At 50.3% G+C, this 19,691-nt stretch overlaps 1 protein-coding gene and 1 non-coding gene across 2 annotated transcripts in view; one reads left to right on the top strand and one right to left on the bottom strand.

The window, feature by feature from the left end:
* Positions 1–19,691, bottom strand: part of NAV2 (neuron navigator 2) — a 742,802-nt gene that overhangs the window by 493,593 nt on the left and 229,518 nt on the right. The gene's annotated exons all lie outside the window — the stretch shown is intronic.
* LOC111556847 lies at positions 14,582–14,716 on the top strand. Its single transcript, XR_002736563.1, has one exon. It is a non-coding gene; the product is annotated as a small nucleolar RNA SNORA1 (small nucleolar RNA).

Raw genomic sequence — 19,691 nt, 5'->3', positions numbered from 1 at the left:
TAGGACCCAGCATAGCCTAGCTGTAGCAGCTGGGGGTGGGGGCAGGCAGATAAGAGAGAGGCAGGTGGAAAAGAGAGAGGCGCGAGGGTGGAGTCACGGGGGAGCTCTGGACACAGGGCTGGGGCTCTGACCCTCATCGGCTGTGACACCTGGGGCAGGCTGACTCCCTGAGCCTCAGTTTCCTCTCGATAAGTGAGTACTAAACATTTAGACGTCAGGATTAGAATAAGGACTAAATAAAGCAACAATTGTGAAAGCATCCAGTGAACTGCTTGGCCCATAACGGTCTCCAATAGCCAATACATTTGGAAATAAAAAGCAAATAAGCCCATGCGGGATCTTGACAGGCAAACAAAGGAGCTTGGCTTGTGCTACCAAGAAGCCAGCCACAAATTAGCCCCAACTCTTCAGTAAAGCTAGCCACCCCCCTCCTGCCTCTCTGCTGAACTGCCTCTGAGCGATTATGAGCCCTTACACGGAGCTCAAACAGACACAATTATAGAATTCAAAACCAGTCCTGAATGCAGACCTCTTGCTAATTCCCATCAGTCTTTTGCTTTGGTCTGAACTGGTGTGATTCCACAGACCCCGACTTCCTGGAATTATTGGCCTGCTCTCGCCGCCCTCACAGCCTCCAAGAGCAGAGGCAGGTTGCAGGGGACGGCACCCCACCCGGGCGTCCTGGGGACACAGCACAGCCTGGGCCTGGGGCCTTGAATCTGAAACCTGTCGAAGGTAACAAAAGAAATGACCCATTTTTCAGGGTCCTCGGTAGAAGCTCTCAGAAAAAGGCAGCCTCCAGAATGAATCCTTCCCAAACAAATCAAGCCAAGGAGGCAGCGTTGCCAGGAAGGCTCTGTCTGCGAGGCCGGGCGTGGGCCCTCCTCCCTCCTCTCTGCTCTCCCGGCCTCCCCCTCTTCAGGCCTTCTGGGCTAGACACAGCCTAGGCCACTTTTCATGATTTTTTTTTTCATTTTTTAGGAATAATATTTATAAATGGTTTTGGACCCGGAAACTTTCAACGTTTCCACTGAGTTATTTCCCCGCCCCCCTCTCCCCCGCCCCCCGCCCGCCACGGTGTATTTTTTTTTTTTTTAAGTAGATAGAAACAAAGCCAGCATCTCACAAACAGACCAAGAGGGAATGATGGCAAATCCACTTAAAATCAGCATAGAGGAGCGCGACCTTACCCCCCTTGTGAGAGAATCTTAGCTGAGGCTGGGCTGGAGGGCCAGGAGTTTCTCCCCAAGCGCAAAGATCTAGGTGAGAATAGGAGCCGAGAGGAGGCTGGGTGGGGGCCCATCAGCATCTCCTCTGGGCGTTTTTCTCCCAAATACCCCTTGCCCTGCCTCCTCCCCTCGACCTCTCCAAAAGTCCAGTGGCCGTCCTATGTCGTGATCGGGAACCTACCTGAGCTCCCTCCCTGGGAGACCGCAGGGAAGGTAACTAAGTTCTCAGTGCCTTAGTTTCGTCACCAGTCAATGGGGCACTACCATATGCATCTCACAGGGCTGCTGTGAGTTTCAGAGGAGTTAATACCCGTGAGGCATCTAGAACACGGCTCAGCACAAAGCAAGGTTCAATAACTTAGTATGTCCCAAACCACCAGCAACAACCTCTTGATCCCACCTGGGACACCCCAGTCCTTCCTTGGTCCCCCATCTCAGTACGACAACCGCATCCTTCCTGTGGCTCAGGTCCCAAGGCTCGGAGTCATTTTTTTTTCCTCTCCTTTCTCTCTCATACCCCACAGGCAATCCACCTGCAAATTTTGTCAATTCCACACTCACATTCAGACTCCAGTGGGTTCAGCCCCCGACCGACACCACACTCCAAGCTAAGTGTCACCTTTCGTATACACTACTGCTGTAGCCTATGCTACTCTCTTGTCCTGGCCCCCAATCTCTCCTCCACACAGCCTCCAGAGTAATCCTTTAAAAAAGCCAAGTTTTCACTAGGGCCTAGAAGGTCCTACGTGACCCAGACCCCCCCTCCTCTGGGATGCTATCACCTCCTTCTCTTCCCCTTGCTCACTTTCCCCAGCCACACTCTCTTCCTTCCTGCTCCTTAAACCCGCCAAGAATGCTCCTGCCTCGGCATTTGCACTTTCTATTCCCTCTGCCTAAAACACTGTTCCCTCAGAAACCTTAGGGCTCCTCTTTCGCTTCCGTCAGGTTCTGCCCACACGTCACCTCATCAGAGAGGTCTTCCTCGAACCTCCTGTATAAAAACCTTTCCTCAGCAGCGCCTGGGTGGCTCAGTCGGTTACGCATCCAACTCTCGATTTAGGCTCAGGTCATGATCTCACGGTTTGTCGGTTTGAGTTCCTGCGTGAGGCTCCATGCTGACAGTGAGGAGCCTGCTTGGGATTCTCCCTCTCTCTCTTCTCTTCTCTCTCTCTCTCTCTCTCTCTCTCTCTCTCTCTCTCAAAATAAATACTCCCCCCCCGCCCAAACAAAAAGACAAAAAAGAAAAACCTTTCATCATGTGCTATGCCCATTTCTCTGCTTTATTTTCCTTTTTAGCTTATTGCTGGTTAATATTATAAATCTGGGGGTTTTGTGGGTTTGTTCCCCCTCTCCTTTCTCTATTTTAAGCCCTAATATAGCAGTGGCTTCGTTGCTTTTCCCCAGTGCTTTATTCTAAGTCTGCAGAAACATGCCAGGCACATAGTAGGTGCTTTGTAACCATTTATTGAACAACTCTCTCCCTCCATTCCCATCCCCCTCTAAGACAGCTCCAGGCTGTGCCCAGTTTCATTTGCCTACAACACAGATCACATGATGCTCCTTCATTGCTTAAGAACCACCTGTGGCCCCTTGCTGCCCACAGGGCAAAGCTACTGTATCATATAGAAGCTCTCTTGGGGTCTGGTCCCACCTGGCCTCAGATCCCTCTATTGCCGTCAGCAAACCCTGTTCTCCTGGAGCAGTAGTGTGTCATTGTCCCCTGAGTCACGGTGATCTTTTGCTCACACTGTTCCTTCAGCTTGGTCCATCTGTCAGACTCACTAGAGGGGGTTGAAGGTGCCCCCCCCCAAAATGATATGTCCATCCAGAACCTGTGTCGGTGACCTTTATATGGAAAAAGGGTCTGTGCAAATGTAATTAAGTTAAGGATCTCAAGATGAGATCATCATGGATTAGGGTGAGGTCTGCATCCAATCACAAGCTGTCCTTGTGAGAGACGAGATGGAGAGAAGACACAGAGGACAAGATGATGCGAAGACAGAGGCAGAGACTGGAGTGCTGTGGCCCCAAGCCAAGAAACACCAGAGCCACCGGAAGCTGGAAGAGGCATGGAACAGACACGTCCCAGACACCTGCCAGCACCTTGATTTTGGACTTCTGGCCTCCAGAACGGTGAGGGCATAAACTCCTGTCATTTTAAGGCACCAAGTTTGTGGTTATTTGTTACAACAGCCACAGGAAATTCGCATGCTCCCCTTCAAAACTGTTGCACAGATGCAGTCCTGGGCTCCCAGCCGTGCTGGGTCTGAGGTGACCTTTCTGCACTTAGATGCCCCTGCTTCCCTGGCCAAAGCTGATTGGACCAAGGATAGACAGGCGGCCCAGGCTGGGCCGGACAGTGGCACGGGCCTTGGGAACTGTATGGTGAGGCCACAGGGCGGGCGCTGATGGAGGAAGGTCATCCAGGCTCAGAGCTGGGACACATGGGGTCGTACAGGGAAAGGGGGCTGAGCAGAGGTGTGCAGGATGGACACCAGCGACAAAGGAGACCAGGGGTCATGACGACTCTCTGGCTCCCAGAGGGAAGGTCCTGCTCATTGCTTTCCAAAGGCTCCCTTGTACTTCTCTGTTATCCACCTCCCCACCCCACTTTCCCTTGACCTGGCTTTTCCTTGAGAAAACTGCTTTTCCTTCCAACCAAATCAATCCTGATCTAATGGCCGAGCTCCAGTGTCACCTCTGTAAGGGCTTCCTTGACTCCACTTCATGGAGACAGAAGGCCCGAGATTTGGGGCGCCTTCAGCTCTGGGTCCCCACCAAGATTCGTTGTCATCGCCAGTGGTGTTCGCATGCCAGTCTCCCTGTAGACTGAGCTCCTCTAGTCATGCGATGATCTCCATGTGTGGGTCCCCATTTCCTAGTCGATTACCCAAACGGATACGGTGGCTGGAACCACAGTGGACAAACAGATGAAGAAAGGAATGAATGCCACCCATCTCTGCCCTTGAACTTGGGGTCAGGGTGGGGAGAGAGCAGCTCGTGAGGAGCTTGTGATGGAGCACACGTCGGGGTAGGGGTTGGAGAAAGTAGAGGGATGCTCTGAGCCCGGGGGTGGGGGGGGTGGGGGGCGGTGGTCAGCGGGGGGGCTGCTGGGGGAGGCAAGGGGAAGGAGACACCACACTGCGGAGGCCGTGGCTTGGGTGACGGCGATCCCTGGAGCAGGCAGAAGACAGTGCGGAGTGGGACAGAGACAGCATCGGGGGCAAGTGGTGGGGAGGGCCTGACTCGGACAGAAGTTCCAAGGTGGGAGCTCTGACGGGAGGTGTGAGCGGGGCCTATCCTGGGCCTGTGGCAACTCATCCGCTTAGCTGACGTCCAGCCAGCCTCCGCGCCCAGTGCCAGCCGTGGAGCGATGACAGATAGCAGAGTTCAAAAACCAGACTAGAGCTCTTGAGCGAACAAGACTGTATCTGCTGTTACAAGGACTGAGACAGAGTCAGCACATAACCAAAGCATTTAGGGAGCACTTTACAGTTTATAAAGTGCTTCCTCACACATAAATGATTACAAGGTCATGTGGCAGAGTAGGCAAGTGGTGACTGTTGCTGCAGAAGGCCCGAGTTAAGGCCTTGAATCCACCATTTGATGGCTACACAACCTTCAGCTCATAATAACCTCCTTGAGCTTCAAAGTCCTTCCTTGTCTGTAGAATGACACCAATGGTTAGGGTTTATTGAACACTTAATGTATGCCAGCTACTGTTGGAAGTGCCTTTATTTATTTTTTTAACTTTTTAAGACGTTTATTCATTTTTGAGAGACAGAGACAGAGCACGAGCCAGGGAGGAACAGAGAGAGAGGGAGACACAGAATCTGAAGCAGGCCCCAGGCTCTGAGCTGCCAGCACAGAGACCGACGCGGGGCTCGAACTCACGGACCGCGAGATCATGGCCTGAGCTGAAGTCCAACGCTTAACAGACTGAGCCACCCAGGCGCCCCTGTTGCAAGTGCTTTTATATGTGTCAGCGATTTTGAGCATCAACACAACCCTCTGAAATAAGTACTATAGTTATCCCCATTTTGCAGGTGTGGAAACTGAGGCTTAAAGAGGCTAGGTAACTTGCCTGAGTCACACAACCAACCGCTCAGCCGAAAAGATGACATTTGAACCTACTTATTCCGGTTCCAGAATCCATGACAGCAGTCCTATCTCCGAGGCTTTGGGGGGCCGGTAAGGTTAATATACACATAGCTGGTTAGCGGTTAGAGGTAAATACTGGCCATGGTTATTGTTTTGTTCCACACTCGTGGTGGTGTTAGACCATCCGGCTGCTGTAGCAGATGCTGTTGACATCCAGGCATCGCTGTTGGCCTAGCCTAGCGGTCACTCACAATGGTAACAGTGCCCCTCTGCATGGAGGTGCTCTCTCTCTCTCTGAGGGGGATGCTGCACCATCGAAGAGGGCAGGCCGGTAGCGCTGGGGTGCTCACACCCCAGGAGCGTCCTGAGGCATGTGAATCAGTGAATAAATAGCCCATGGGATCACTTCCCAAATCAACGACTTGCATGGCCATCCCTCCCTCGGGGTCTGTTTGGAGGACGAAGCTAAGACATGACGCGAATCAGTTTGGAGAGAGAGGAAAAGAAGAGACATCACCTGTTGAGGCTTGCGGTTTTTCTGGATGCTGTCAGGAGAAGAGCTAGAGAGAGGAGAGGCACAGATAAGCCCTCAGACAGAAGGGGAAACTCCCAGTAAGGGCACCTGGACCAGGTTCCCCTCACACCGATTCTCAAGCAGAACAGCCCCTCAGCCCACATGTCACTCGACACTTCAAAAAGGCTGGCCTTCAAGGGATTCTGGCAAGATCCCCGGTGCCTACGGAGTAGCATACAGGGGCATTCCTTGAAGCTCTGGGACATGAGTGTAGAACGTGCACAAACGAGCCCCTCTGGCCTAAATAAACTGAGGTACGGTTTCATGAGGCCATTTTCTTTTCTCCCCACCCGCCCATACTCCTCTACTCAAAGGCCATGCTTGTTTGCTTACTTACTTAATCCCGGGCCCTTTGCACCTTCAAACGGCCCCTTTGTGTCGGGGATGAAGTGGAGCATTTCGGCCTCTTGGACACCGTTTTCCAAACGAACTTCCAAACACAGAAGAGCCCAGCTTATGAACCGTAAGACAGCACTGCGATGTGGGCTCAACGATTCAATGAACGGGAGGCAAGAAGAAAAAGCAAGAGACAGGATGAATTTTCAGCAGGTTCCTCCAGACAAACGGTTTGCAATTTCATTGAAAAGGATGCTCAGGAGGAAGGAGACCAAAGAACATGATGGAAAAAAGAAAATCACTGGCTCAGCAACGTGGCTTCTTCCCCTGACAAGACGGTCATGAGGGAACGGGGACAGGACACTTTGAAAAGGGCTGAGAGCCGGCCAGAATGATGGGGAAGGGGGACCGTGTCACCTCAGAATGAGGGCCACTGAAGTCACAGTCCCGGGGCTGGGTCCCAAAGGTTCCCTGCCCATTTTATTTGTGACGAATAAAGCTGTAGAAACACTGGAAATGGAGGTCATCTGGCTGGAAGTGCCCTGGAAGGTCCACATGGGGAGAAGCTTTCAGGGAACGCAGTCGGAGTGAAAAAGCAACACAAGAATTTTTTAAAAAAGAAAAAAAAACCCTGGCCATGAAAGATTATATATTATTCATATTAATATTTATAGGGTATATCTGAATGTATTATTCAGAACTGACTAAAGAAAACATGGGGGGTGGGGGGTATTTGCATTGCAATGCCCCCAGTTCCAGGGGTTCAGGCTCTTCCAGTAAGAGGAAGGATGACCCACTGGGCAAAAGCTTGGCTATGGAGCCAAACCTCCTGTGAAGGGATCCCCCAGCTATGCCACTGATGTGCTGGGTGACCTTGGGCAAATGCTTGACCTTTCTGTGTGCTTTAGTTTCCCCATCTGCAAATCGGAGCTGATGATAATAAACGTACCCACTTCAGAGAGTTGTCTGCGAGGATTGAATGAGCCAGTATGTCTAACGCACCCGGAAAAGGAGCTGGCGTATCCTGAGCACCCGATGCGTTACCTGTAGTTACCACACGGCTTCAGCAGACAATAGCTCCCCGGCACTACAACGTTCTCACGAGTGCAACAGACCGAAAGTTGAAAAGGCAAAGCGCACGAAAGCGGGTCAGACCAAAGAAGGATTCCCGGAAGCCGGGAGACCGTCGTGCCTAGAACAAAGCCGCGATGGCCTTACCTGTGCACAGCTGTGAGGGAGCACGGATGGCTGATGGCTGTGCGTGCCACAGGTGCAGTGAGAGCTCTGAGGTCCCCCCGGCATTCCCAAGTTCACCTCGGTGTGGTAGAAAGGCCCGGATAGATGGCAGACCAGAAGCGTGGCTGAGACTGGGGCTCTGTCCCCGCAAAGGAACGGGCACAGCCCCTGCTTGCCCTGGAAAGCAGCTCTGTCATCCGGCTGTGCCTGTCGCTGCTGTGGTTAGTGACCGGAGGCCGGCCCCCCGGGGCCGCGGAGGGGCAGGGCACAGGCACGGTTCACGACCGGAAGCCGGCAGCTCTGTGGTCTCTCTGCGAGGAGGGCGGCATGTCTCAGACCCACTTGCCCTCGACAGCAGAACCCCACCTCCATCCTTTGCTCACGATAAAGGCCCCGGGCTTTCCCCTGACTCCAGAGGTGTCTTCAGGGGTCAGGGATGGCCCTTTCAGACAGGTGCATGCACCCTAGCCACACCGACGGTTCCGTGCAAACATTCCTCGCGCACCCCCGGAACCCCCAAGTTTTTCACTCAGATTCCTGCAGCTTGAGAATGAAGTGGGAATTACAACGAAGACAAAGGGCCACTATCGGTAATTATTTCTGAATAACGAGCAACTAATTGGGACTCACGGTTATTAAAAACCTATATTGCAGGCAGTAATTAAACCACAGCTAACGAGGATTTCAGCACCAGGCTCTGCAGCCACCGGTCCAGCCCCCTGGTTCCCCGGGGCGGAGGGGTCTGTTGTTAGAGAAAACGAACGGCTTCTGCACAGTCCTCCAAGAGATCTTAGTCATTCTGGAGGTTTCTGCCGGGGAAGTCAGTACGGCCAGGCAGCGGAGCAAGGCAGGGCCCGAACGGGAGAAGCGGAGGAGCACATGGAGGTTTCTAGATGGGCTGCCGTCCCCCTGGGGATGGTGACATCATGCCTTTGGGAAAGGGCCGCAGGCTATTGTCAAGTCAGTGGGAAAAGAGCTGAGTTGGCTCTTTTATAAATAGATGCACTGAGCACCTCTAACTTGTCTCGAGGGCCAAGAGATGCATGTGTGCACACGATTTCATTTATTCCTCCTAGCAACCTTAGGAAGGACGTGCCATGAGGAAGTGCTTTAGAGATGAGGGTACCGGGCTCAGAGAGGTGATGTCACCTGTGGGAACTCACCTGGCCGCTACAGAGAGGGAAGCCGAGGTTGGAACCCAGAAGGACGGGGAAACGTTGGGTCGCGTTCTCACAGGCAACATGGCGATATGAGGCAGGTGCGGCGTCAGTGGGGACAGCTGGATGTGGCCCCCTTCTAGTCGACTGGAGAGCTTGTCGACTTACCAAAACATTCCATGCCTTAGTTTCTACATCCGCAAAGTGGGGATAATCATGCCTATCTAGCGGGTTTGCGATAATGACTACACAGCATGCTGCATATAGAGCATTCGGCACAGTGCTCGGTGCACGGCAGATGTCCAGTAAATGCCAGCTGTTATTACAAGAGCTGTTCGGATGCTCTCAGAAGCAGCAAACTCATCATCGGAGCATGGCAGAGTTTGTGCAGTAGTGGAAGCCATGGAGGTCTCAGTAGAGTGTCTGTCTGCCTCTGTCCCTTGGGAAGGGGGCAAACAAACCCAGAGGGCTGGCTCAGCTCTGAGGCCACTGCCCTGGTGTTCAGGGCAGCGGGAAGCTGGCCAAGCTCCCAGACAGCCTGTCTCGGGCCGGGAGCACAGAGCCGTTGCCTCACCAGCTTGTAATGAGCTGTGTCTCCATCCTGATTAGGGGAACAATCTCCACTCAGAAAGACTCAGGGGAAGGAAGTGACAGCATCGTGGGGACAGGGCATAACCTCGCCTCCCAAGGAGGGGCTGGCTTCTGGGGAGCTGGTGTCTTGAAGGTCACAGCCCAAGATGGTGCCCATCTCCAGGGAGGGGGCTGTGCAGACCCCACCGAGGCAAGTCCGGGTCAGAGCAGGAGACACGCTGGGGCCAGCCCAAGCCTCTGTCTGCAAGCCTGGAAGGCAGCTGCTCGCAGGCTCTGGTTTGCCAGGAAGGCAAGTAAGGAAACCAACATTCTCTGGGCACCTTCTGGGCACCGGGCCTGATGCCAGCCTATGACATCATCACTGCCATCAACATTGTCCTAGTAAACAGAATGTTAGGGCACCGGCTTTTTCCAAAACCGTGGATTGCAGCCCATTACTGGATTGTGAAACCAGTTTAGTGGGTAATAAATAGCAGTTTTTAAATTTTTAAAAATGTTTTCCTCCTTATTATTTCAAAAGACTGTTTTAAGTTTATTTATTTTGAGGGAGACAGAGTGTGAACAGGTGAGGGATAGAGAGAGAGGGAGGATCCCAAGCAGGCTGAGTGCGGAGCCAGAGGCGGGGCTCGAACTCACGAACCTGTGACATCCTGACCTGGGCCGAAGTCAGGAGTCCGACACGGAACCGAGTGAGCCATCCAGGTGCCCCGACAAATAGCATTTTAAAAATAACATGATTAAACAAACAAACAAACAAACAAAGAAAACCAGAAAATCTTAGAGTGCACTGACTGCACAGAGCAAGGATTAGCATTGCCTTGTGGAAGGTTGCGTTTCTTTAGCGTGTTTGGGAGCTGGGTTGTAATGGGGATAGAGATCGTGCCCATTTCATAGAATTGTTGTAGGCCCTGAATGGATTAACATTTTAAGTGGTTGAAGCAGTGGAGCAGAGGCCACCAGCACCACCCATGTCCCCTTGGAGGTAGTCCAGTTTCCCAGCATGTGCCAACAGCATCCTGAGTCACTCTCCTGAGGGTGCTCTCTGGCTGTGGGATACACTTAGCGCGAGCCCAAGGCAAGTGTCAGTGTGGTGGAATTAATACCCCAGGAGCAGCTCTCAGCCAATGAGGACTCCTCAGTGCAGGGATTCTGAATATCCCCCCCCAGGGGTACCCGGGTGGCTCGGTTGGTTCCACGTCCAACTTTGGCTCAGGTCATGATCTCGCCATTTCCGAGTTTGAGCCCCGCGTCGGGTTCTGTGCTGACAGCTCAGAGCCTGGAGCCTGTTTCAGATCCTGTGTCTCCTTCTCTCTCTCTCTGCCCCTCCCCCACTCACGCTGTCTCTCTCTCTCTCTCTCTCTCTCTCAAAAATAAACATTAAAAAAAAATTAAAAGACTGAGTATCCCCCCCCCCAGTCTCTCAGAGGGTGCCCAGTGGGGCTGAGCCCCAGTGGCCCATGGAAGCACTCCCTTCCTCGTCTCCTTGCCCCTCTCTCACTCTGCTTCCTGGGATCCCCTCCCAAATAAACTTCCTGCATCTATACCCTTTTCTGGTGCCTAATCTTATTTTGGATGAGACCAACTTAAGACAAGCAGACCTGGCACAAAGTCAGTGCTCAATAAGTATTAGTTTGTATGAAGCATATTCCTCTTGAGATAGGATCTGTGTAAATATTTGATATGCATCGTCTCATATAATCTTTGCCCAGATGTTCTGAGGTAGGAACTGTGATTGCCCCCATTTTCCAGATAAGGAAACCGAGGCTTAGAAATCTTAAGCTCTTGGGTCAAGGTTACATAGAAAGCTTACACAGAAACCCATAGAAAGGGGAGAGCCCTGCCAGTTAACAGTTAGCGCCTGTTGTTTCTCCCATTTGACAGATGTGCAGATGGAAAGTTCAGGAAAGTAAAGCACTCAGTTTCCACACTAGTCACCGGCAGGCTGGGACCAGCCCCAGGCACTCTGACTCCCGGCCCTGTGCCTCCCATGACAGCAGGCGGCCTCCCAGCACCCTGGAAAGGGCAGGCATGGGAGAAATCCCCTCCCTTAGAGACAAGACCCTGATGTGGACACTGGCCGGCTGTGCATTAAACTTGCAATTTAGGAGAGGGATAGGATGTCGATGGAAAGAAGGAACAGTCTTAGCAGGCTTACTGGGACTTCTGGACAGACGGAAATCGACTTTAATTGTTGTACCTCAACTTCTCAGCCTGTCAAATGGGCCTGCGGCCAGGTATTAAGTCCCCTATTTGCGGCTTCAACCTGCATCTTCTTATCTTATCTCCACCTGCCCCACCATTTCCACAAAAGCACCATGAGTTGTGTGTGCCTTAGTCTGAGCTCCATCTGTGTAAAGCTCCCCGTGATTATTCGCTAAACGTCTGCTGTGTGCTGGGCGCCAGGATAACCGCTCGGTGCCTCCACTGCCTCATCTAGTAAATCGCAACAATCTTCGTGTCCTCTTCATGGGAATGTTATGAGGATTACACAAGCAAATGGTGCAAACCACATAGGTAACGAAGGACTCGTATCTAGCATATAGAAGGGCTCCCCAAACTCCGCACTAAAAAACCAAGCAATTCAATTAGAAAACGAGCAAATGACAGGAAAAGCCATTTTACCAAAGAGGATATATAAGTGGAAAATAAGCACCTGAAAAGATACGCAACATCACTAGCTATTGGGGAAATGAAAGCTAAGTCCCTGATGAGATGCCACCATACACATATTAGAACAGCTAAAATAAAAAATAGTGATAACACCAAATGCTGGGAAAGATGTGAAAAAACTGAGTCACTCATACATTGCTGGAGGAAATGTAAAATGGTACAGCCACTCTGGGAAACAGGTGACTCTTAAAAAACTAAACATATCCTTGTCCTTATTATAACCTAACAACTGTACTCCTGGGCATTCATCCCAGAGAAATGAAGACTTACGTTCAAATAAAATCTATACACCCAGCCTTATCTGGAATAGCCCAAGCTAGAAACAACCCAGAAGTCCTTTAATGGTTAAACTATGGTACATCCACACCCTGGGATATTACTCAGCAACAACAAAGGGATGAACTATTTATTGGTACACAGAACAACTTGGATAGATTATGCTGAGTGAAAAAAATCCAGCTTTACAAGGTCACGTACTATGTCATTCCGTGTAGATAACACTGTTGCAGCGACAAAATTCTGCAGATGGAGAACATACGAATGGTTGCCAGAAGTTAGGGATGGAAGAAGGGAGAAGGCTGGGTATTCCTATAAAGGGGGAGCACAAGGGAGATCCTTGCCGAGACAGAATAGATCTGCATCGTCATTGCGGTGGTGGTTCCACAAATCTACACAAGTGATAAAACAACGTATAACTACACTCACACGCCATCATAAGGATGTCAGTTTCCTAGTTTTTATACTGTACTACAATTATGTAAGATGTAACCACTGGAGAAAACCAGGTGGAGGGTGTGAGGGAATTCTTTGTACTATTGTGCAACTTCTGCAAATCCATGTTTGTTTGTTTTTTTATTTTTTCCACGTTTTTTATTTATCTTTGGGACAGAGAGAGACAGAGCATGAACGGGGGAGGGGCAGAGAGAGAGGGAGACACAGAATCGGAAACAGCCTCCAGGCTCCGAGCCATCAGCCCAGAGCCCGACGCGGGGCTCGAACTCCCGGACCGCGAGATCGTGACCTGGCTGAAGTCGGACGCTCAACCGACTGCGCCACCCAGGCGCCCCTGCAAATCCATGTTTTAAACGAACGGTAAAGAGTTTAGATCAGTGCCTAAGCGAGTACTTAATCAATATTAGCTCTCATGCTTATTATGTCATTTTCATTATTACACCATAGAAGTCATTTCATTTAATGCTCACAATAAGCTTATGAGGAAGGGTTTTTTGTTTTTTGTTTTGTTTTGTTTTGTTTTGTTTTTACCATTTTTTGGACAGGAATGCTAAGACTAAGGTACATTAGATAACTTGCCTAAGCTCACACACCCAGAAAGACTGAGAAATTGAAGCCCAAATCCATAGACCTCCTATATATATATGTGGGTACAAAGACCACTAAGGTAAAAATCTTTGCTCTAGTCAAGCTTATAACATAGTGACCAAAGTAAGAGATATAACTCAAACCCAAGCAGAACCTAAGTTCTGTGGGAGGACAGGAGATAGACTATAAAATTTCAACTGAGGAGACCTAGGAAGGCTTCCTGGAGAAGGTGGCATTTGGGATTGTTTTGAAAGATGAGTAGGAGAGGCACCTGGGTGGCTCAGTTGGTTAACCGTCCGACTGCAGCTCAGATCATGATCTCGCAGTTTGTGAGTTCAAACCCTGCGCCAGGCTCTGTGCTGACAGCTCAGAGACTGGAGCCTGCTTTGGATTCTGTGTCTCCCTCTCTCTCTTTGCTCCTGCCCCACTCATGCCCTCTCTCTCTCTCTCACTCAAAAAAAAAAAAAAAAACAGTAAAAGAAAGAGGAATAGGGTTAAGTAGGCGTGGAAGGGAATAGCGGTACAGGAAAAGGCATTTCAGACAGAAAGAACCTGACGGTTAAGTGGCGGGAGTGCTTGGAGAACAGCAACGACCCAGGGTAGCGACAGCAGATGAAGGAAAAGCAGAAAGCAGCCAGTGAAGATGGGCTCTGGATGACAGGCTGGGGACTGGGCTCCTTCACTGTAACCTGCAAAGGCCCGGCGAGTTGAAAGGCAATGTGGAAAGTGCACGTGTAGTTAAAACAAAGTACACAAGGGGCCAGCCTTCTGTTTATGCTGAAACAGTCAGGCTGAGCTGCACAGTGGGTTCTGGGCTCCCAGGAAGCGGGGAGGTCCTTGAGGTCCATTTAAGGACCTCAAGACAAAGTTTTCCAGGGTCGTTCCAAGGCCCAGACCTAGCAGATCCTGAAGCAACCTCTGTTGCCCACAACAGAAGTCCCACCTAGCAACCTCTGTCTCTTGTGCGTCCTAGGGCCCCACAACAGTTATCCTGGGCTTTGGAGTTTTAAGTCTCAACAGTGAGTTAGGAACTCTATCACACTTGTACTTATTTATCTTCCTTCCCTGACAATAACTTCTGTGTGGTCAGAATCCAAGGCAGTCTGGGTCATCGCTGAACCCAGGCTGGAGTCGACCTCATAGAGGTGTCCAGATTCAACTCCATCCGATGGACCCAGTGTTGACTTATTGGGTGCCTGCTACACGCAGACCCTGTGCTCAGGGATTGGAGGTGAAGGAACAAGACGCAGTCCCTTAGTGGGGAAGAGTCAACCCCGGTGCACCACACTCAGGGCAACGGCAGGGCCGACCGCGGCCAGTGGAGACAGTCACATCGACATAACTTGTCTTAAAAACTGAGGAGGTGAAGCCTCACTTCCCATGAGAATGGGCACCGTCAGTCCCGGTGTCCAGAAATTCTTAATGGGGCTAACCTGAGACACAGATCATGCTTCCGTCTCAGTAAATGTCTTGCAACCGTGACAGCGAGACCTGCAATTTTTTTGCTAAGATCACGAGGGAAATTGAAAGCAACACGACCTCCATCTTACAAACGTATTAAGACATAATACTTTTTTTAATGTTTATTTATCTTTGAGACACAGAGAGGGTGCAAGCAGGGGAGGGGCAGAGAGAGAGAGAGAGAGAGAGAGAGGGAGACACAGAATCCGAAGCAGGCTCCAGTCTCTGAGCTGTCAGCACAGAGCTCGACATGGGGCTCGAACTCACAAACGGCGAGATCATGACCTGAGCTGAAGTTGGACGCTTAACCGACTGAGCCACCCAGGTGCCCCTGGAACAATATGTTTTAAAAAATATTGACTCATTTTCAGTGACAGTGAGAAAGAGTGTGCTTGTGCCAGAGAGTGGGGCAGACGGAGAGGGAGAGAGAGAATCTCAAGCAGGTTCCGTGCTGTCAGCACCGAACCCGATGCGGGGCTCATTGATCTCATGACTATGAGATCATGACCTGAGCTGAAATTAAGAGCTGGATGCTCAACCAATTGAGCCACCCAGGTGCCCCAAGGAATAATACATTTTATTTATTTATTTTTTTTAAGGAATAATACATTTTAGATCACTAGCCAAAAGAGCAATGTACTTTCTGCATTTCAGCTTGTAGAGACATGAGATCTTTTTTCTTCTACTTTTTTTTTTCTGTTTTTAATTTTATTTTTCTAATTTACATCCAAATTAGTTACTATATAGTGCAACAATGATTTCAGGAGTCTATTCCTTAGTGCCCCTTTACCCATTTAGCCCATCTCCCCCTCCCACAACCCCTCCAGTAACCCTCTGTTTGTTCTCCCTATTGAAGAGTCTCTTATGTTTTGTCCCCCTCCCTGTTTTTATACTCTTTTTGCTTCCCTTCTCTTATGTTCATCTGTTCTGTGTCTTAAAGTCCTCATATGAGGGAAGTCATATGATATTTGTCTTTCTCTGACTGTCTAATTTCGCTTAGCATAATACCCTCAAGTTCCATCCACGTAGTTGCAAATGGCAAGATTTCATTCTTTTTGATTGCCGAGTAATACTCCATTGTATATGTACACCACTTCTTTATCCATTCATCCATCGATGGACATTTGGGCTCTTTCCATACTTTGGCTATTGTTGATAGTGCTGCTATAAACATGGGGGTGCATGTGTTCCTTCAAAACAGCACACCTGTATACCTTGGATAAATGCCTAGTAGTGCAATTGCTGGGTCGTAGGGTAGTTCTGTTTTTAGTTTTCTGAGGAACCTCCATCCTGTTTTCCAGAGTGGCTGCACCAGCTTGCATTGCCACCAACAATGCAAAAGAGTTCCTCTTCCTCCTCATCCTCGTCAACATCTGTTATTGCCTGAGTTGTTCATGTTAGCCATTCTGACGGGTATAAGGTGGTATCTCATCGTGGTTTTGATCTGAATTTCCCTGATGATGAGCATTTTTTCATGGGTCAGTTGGTTATCTGGATGTCTTCTTTGGAGAAGTGTCTATTCAAGAGACATGAGATCTTTTAAAAAGGCCTATCTTTTAAAAAAAATTAATGTTTATGTATTTTTAGAGAGAGATACACACACAGAGTGTGAGCAGGGGAGGGGTGGAGAGAGAGGGAGACACAGAATCTGAAGCAGGCTCCAGGCTCCGAGCTGTCAGCAGAGACAAGGGACATGAGGCTTACACCCATGAACTGCGAGATCATGACCTGAGCCGAAGTCAGATGCTTAACCGACTGAGCCACCCAGGCACCCCAAAAAGGTCTATCTTAAAGATAAGTTGACTCAGACTTTGCAGGAACTAAAGTGACTCTGAGGGACAGTGGAATGAATCATAACATGTAAACTTTCTTAAATAAAAATTTACGGGCTTAAAAAAATGTGGGGTTGGTATTTAGTTGTCTGTGGGTCTTTGCAGTCAGGATTGTTGCTCGCGTGTCCACTTTGCTTTGCCCTCACTGGGCTATTCCTGGGGCCTGGCTCAGCTAATGCTTTTGGAACATGATTTTGAGCTGTACAGTTAGTTTTTCCAGATGTATACTCAAGCTACAGAAGGAAGAAATAGATAAAAAGGAGCAGCTGAGGGGGACCTCAAAGATCCTCTGGGACAGCCGCTTTCAATCTTGGTTTTCTGCAGCCTAAGGCTTCTGCAGAGGTGCCCCCGCTGGGCTGGGAGACAGCTCTGGGGAAGGGGGTGCTGAGGGTCTGGGCTCAGGGTCTCCTGCCTCAACAGGAAGAGCTTGGGGTGCCTAGGTGGCACAGTCGGTTAAGCGTCTGACTCTTGATCTTGGATCAGGTCATGATCTCACGGTTTGGGACTTTGAGCCCTGCATCGGGCTTTGCCATGATGGTGCGGAGCCTGCTTGGGATTCCGCCTCTCCTTCTCTCTGCCCCTCCCTGCCTTGTGCTGGCTCGCTCGCTCTCTCTCTCTCAAAATAAATAAACATTAAAAAAAAAAAAAAAGAGCTCAATGTAACCTTTTCTGCACGTTGATGTTCCAAATATGTTGGAAGAAAGGTTCCATGGTTTAAGATTTAAAACCCACTAAGCTAGTCCTACACAACCAATCATCATCACCGCCACTTTTCACAATAGCTGATTTGGGGAGTTTCACGCGTGCCAGGTGCCGTTGAATGTGCTTTGCATGTATTATCTCATGCAATCCCCAGAGCAACTCTAAAGAACAGGTACCATTATTATCCCATTCCACATAGGAGAAGACTTAGACCCAGAGGTTATGTAATTCGGCCAACTGATCTAAGCAATCTGATCTAACAATACGATCTAAGCAAGATCATAAGCAAGAGAGCCTGGCTTTGAACCCACGCAGCTGGCTCCTGCACCCGCATGGTTTTCCACTACCAGGTCCCGAGGAAGGGGGAGCCCAGAGGGCAGCAGGGACTTGCCCCACACCCCCCAGGGTGCTCAGCAGGGGCAGAGCAATTTCCTCTCAGAGCGTCTTCCTCCCCACGTGCTCCTTCCCTCTCTCCCTCATCCTCAGTGTGCCTTCTAGAACCAGCTCGCAAGTGGCTTTACACAGACCATCTCTTGGTTGCCACGCACCTGTGCTCCTGCTCTGGGAGCCGCTGACAGAGAGGAGCCGCCAGGGCGGGTTTAGCTGCAATGCTGTTCTGAATGGGGCTGGGGCTCGCTCCCTCCTGGCCTGAGGCCTCATTGCTCGCCCTCTGCTCTAGCGGAAGTGGGCTTTGGACATGGCATTCTAGGCACTTCACAGGCTTCTCTGTCTGAACACCCTCACCTCAGTCTCTCCCTCTGTGTACACGGTTGCAGATATGCATACGCCCTGGCCCTTTGCCGGTGCTGTTCCCTCTGCTGAGAATACCCTTCCTGACTTGTCGGCCTGGCACACTGCTCCTCAGATGTCCCCTCTCTAGGGCCCTGACCTCCCGCCAAGGCAGGAACAATCACACCCTCCCCACCATCCTCCCCGTAACAGCACAAAGCACCCGGTACTCTAGCCATTGATTGACTCCACTTTCTTGATTCAAAGCCGTGCAGGTGGTCCCATTTTTACTCTACTAAAATCGGGATAGTTCCGCCAACCCCGTGCTTCTCATTAATTTGGGAGTATTTCTTGCCTCCTGAAACACCGTTGCTGAATTGGTAACGTATTTTGTCGTCAATGTCGTCTTAGGATCCAGGAAACACATTACTCTTCTTAGCTCCAGACCGAGCTCACCCAGGGTTGGGAGCCGTGACCCTTGTGGCTCTGGACCCCCAGCCGGCAGCACGGGGAGGGACAGAGGAGGGACCAGTTGGTGATGGGTTGTGGGGCTCATGGACTGGATGGTGCCCTTTGTGTCCAGGTCACCATGAGATGCCTGCTGGACTCTAAACTCCAGGGAGTCCTAGAGGCCCAGGAAGGCCTCGAGCCATCTGCTCACTGCCCAGTGACTTCATGGGTCTGCCTTATGGCACATGCCCTAGACAGAAACGCAGGCAAGAACAGCAGACTTCATTTTCCCCTTCTTTTCCTCTGCTAGGGCTGCCATAACAGAGTCCCACAGACTTGGTGGCTTGAACAGCAGAAGCTTATCTTCTCACAATTCTGGAGGCTGGCAACCTAAGACCGAGGTGTCAGCAGAGTAGGTTTCTTCTGAGGCCTCTCTCCCTCGCTTGTAGATGGCCGTCTCCTCCCTGTGTCTTCACGTGGGCTTCCCTCTGTTCACGTATCCGTGTCCTAATCTCCTCTCCCTGTAAGGACCCTAGTCACATTAGACTGGAGTCTGCTCCAATGACCTCGCTTTAACTTTATGACGTCTTCAAAGACCCTATCTCAGAATACAGTCACATTCTAAGGTACCGGGTAGTAGGACTTCAACATATGAGTTTTGGGGAGATACGATTTGGACCACAACCCCTCTAAGGCTGACCAAGCTCAGTAGAAAGCATGTCAGTCAAAGAGTCGAAACGGTGCTCTGCCTCCACTTTTCTCTTTCGGAAGTAGTCACGATAGACCAGTCTTGTAGCCCCTGGCTCCCTTGGATTTCCAAGAGAATTTTCCAGCATGCCTTCTTCTGATCTCTGTCATCATCTACTTAGTTCCTGGCTCTAATCACCTCCTCATCCAGGCCTTCCAACGAGTCTCCAAAGGCAGCTGCCCACCACTCTCCTCTCTGAGCCTCGCCCCTATGTATAAATTATGGGGGATCTCAGGCTTGATAGGATTTGTCAAAAACTTAGCTTACCATATTGTCCTTCCCCTTGCCTGTGGTACACATCACCAGTCAATCACAGCACATTTTCCTGCAGACTCCAATGCCAGGCGGTCACTGCATTAGCTTGTGAGTTGGGACACATTTGCAGTTATGGGCCTAGATGTCCTCGAAGGGATCTTCTAATCAGAAATCCTGTGAAACCTTGGGTACAACACCTATACACTAGATTGTCCGGGATAGTCCCAAATTTATATGATTTTTACTGCCTTCAATAAAAGCAACTTGTAAATTGAATAAGTAACTATAAGCGTCTCGATC

This window comes from Felis catus, chromosome D1 (genome assembly GCF_018350175.1).
Source record: "Felis catus isolate Fca126 chromosome D1, F.catus_Fca126_mat1.0, whole genome shotgun sequence".
Classification (NCBI taxonomy): domain Eukaryota; kingdom Metazoa; phylum Chordata; class Mammalia; order Carnivora; family Felidae; genus Felis; species Felis catus.
This window is presented reverse-complemented; position numbering and strand designations above follow the sequence as displayed.